This window comes from Lissotriton vulgaris, chromosome 7 (assembly GCF_964263255.1).
Source record: "Lissotriton vulgaris chromosome 7, aLisVul1.2, whole genome shotgun sequence".
Classification (NCBI taxonomy): Eukaryota; Metazoa; Chordata; class Amphibia; order Caudata; family Salamandridae; genus Lissotriton; species Lissotriton vulgaris.
The window spans coordinates 686807519-686809852 of record NC_141695.1 but is presented as its reverse complement, the minus strand read 5'-3'; the positions used below and the strand labels follow the sequence as shown (position 1 = coordinate 686809852).

The 2334-nt window shown below is 40.4% G+C and overlaps 1 long non-coding RNA gene across 1 annotated transcript; it reads right to left on the bottom strand.

Moving 5' to 3' along the window:
- Positions 1–457: 457 nt before the first annotated feature.
- On the bottom strand, positions 458–1193 carry LOC147702252 (uncharacterized). Its single transcript, XR_015297219.1, has 2 exons — positions 1111–1193; positions 458–797 (listed from the first exon to the last, which is right to left on the bottom strand). It is a non-coding gene; the product is annotated as an uncharacterized LOC147702252 (long non-coding RNA).
- Between the last annotated feature and the right edge of the window lie 1141 nt (positions 1194–2334).

The following is a 2334-nucleotide window of genomic DNA, read 5'->3' as shown; positions in this document are numbered from 1 at the left end:
TCCTAACATGTAGTTAGGTGTATCGGTTTGCGCTTGTCTGCTGCAGGAGAAGATGGACTTGAGGCATGGGCGATCCGTTTGAGGTCCAGGCGGAGGGAGGGGCTTCTCCCAACACATGTGCCTCAGCAGAAAATGATGGGAGGATGGGTAGGGGTCATTATCAGGCGGTGTTACCAATACAGGCGCCAAGAGGGCAGCAAGCCTGCATTTGATGGCAGCAGCAGGTACAAGACGGGGGAAAACCAGCGAGGAGAGAGGCTAGTTTAGGTAGGCTGTGGGGACAGGATTGACCTCTGATGGCGGACAGGGCACAGTGGGTGCACACGGCATTGGAGGGATGAGAGCTCCTGGACACTAGTCACTCTACCAATGGAAAAAAATTTCCTAGGCTTGAGATTCATAAACATTACATTAATGTGGGGGATAACCCAAGCTCAGTGCAATTAATGAACAACTGTTTAAAACTAATTGGTTATTCTTTTCTTAGGGTTTTTTTTTAAAGTTCAAACATCAATAGGCAATAATCAAAAACATTTATATATAAGTGCCTATACATCAATTGTAATGTATTTACCATGAGTAACGGGCGGTGAGCACTTTATCCAAAACAACACAATGAAGACATACATAATACAAAAACAACAAATATACATCAAATACAATTTTGAAAAAATGATTAAAAGGTAAAAGGAGAGGGGCTGTTGATATATTGTGGCAGATGGTAACAGTTGTTACAGTTCTCTATGCGCGTTTCGGCACGGAGCGTGCTTTCTTCAGGAGTGCCACAAAGGTATATCCTGGGAAATGGATCAAAGAAAGAATATTTGTAGCGCCTAATAAATGTAGTTCATATGATACAGTCTGTATATACATTATTGCACTGAGCTCAATAAACTAATCGAGTGTTAGTCTGCTCAAAAGCATTGCCAGGTGATACGTGGTGAGAAGACCATGCAATTTGTGGAGAGTGAATAGGTAAGAAAAATATCACCAAAATGAATCAGTAAGACCCAAGAATGAATATATATTGATACCTAGCAATTGCTCAAAGGACCCTGAAGTGTAGAATACCAAAGGGTAAGATTCGCAGGAGAATGAATAAACGCTTACAAACTAGAAAAGAGCGTACAATGGCCAGGAACTGGTTGGTGGACCAAGCGAATGGATAGGTACAGCTTCAGCTGGCGATAACCTGTAGTTGGGGAAGCAATAACCAGGGCTGAAACTAGACTGTTTTAAAGTGATAACCAATGGTCTCTCTTCTTATAGAGAGGTTTATATAGCGCAAAATCTATACAGTCGCAATTTATGAATGCTTTGGAAATTGTCAAATAAGGCTGCACACATACTTATTAGCAAGATACAAGGTTGCATAGAATGTGGAGTGATTGTATCTAATATCTCAAATGTGTAACATTCTATCATGGGAGAAGGGTTTGGCTAGCTGAAACGGTAAAGGCTGACCAATTGCAAGATACAATGGTATACCGGTCAGTATAAGCTAAGGGGGTGTAATTATTAATAACTAGAGGTCGTTTTATGCTATGGTTGTGTTGTGTAGATTTACTTTTATTTGGGGAACTCAGTATCACTTTGATGTAGTACGGCTTTAGAGAAAACGTGGTGGTTAAAGGTGAAAATATTGATCTATGACTACCTTACCATATCTAAAAGGAAAATGCCATGCATTTATGGAGTGCCCAAAATTCATAAAATGTCATAAATCCTCCATATCGCCCCATTGTCTCAACTATAGGTTCCATTACAGAACCTTTATCGATATATGTTGACATATGGCTGAACCCATCCATTTCTAAAATCCCTTCTTACATCAAGGATACACGAGATATGATTACCATGGTAGAAAATCACCCTTTTAATCAGCATACAGACACACTAGTGACTCTAGATATGGAGTCACTCTACAGCAACTTTCCACAGTTAGAAGCTCTAGCTGCTGTAGCCTGGTTCATTGACACCTACCATATCCCTTGTCCGAAAATATTTGTACTATAATGCTTACAAATACTACTCACAGAAAACACCTTTGAGTTTGGTGGGCAACTCTACAAACAAACAAAGGAAGTAAGTATGGGGGCTACAGTAGCACCCTCGGTGGCAAACATATACATGGCCCAATTTGAACAGAAATTCATCCACAACGAAATGGCTCCTTTTTACGAATCAATAACGAACTGGTCCCGCTATATAGATGACATCTTCTTCACATGGACTGATAGTCCGGAAAACCTGGAAGAATTCCTATTAAGGCTTAATGCGATCGACGTGAACCTGAAATTCACAAGCCACATAAGTAAACAACAAGTGAAGTTT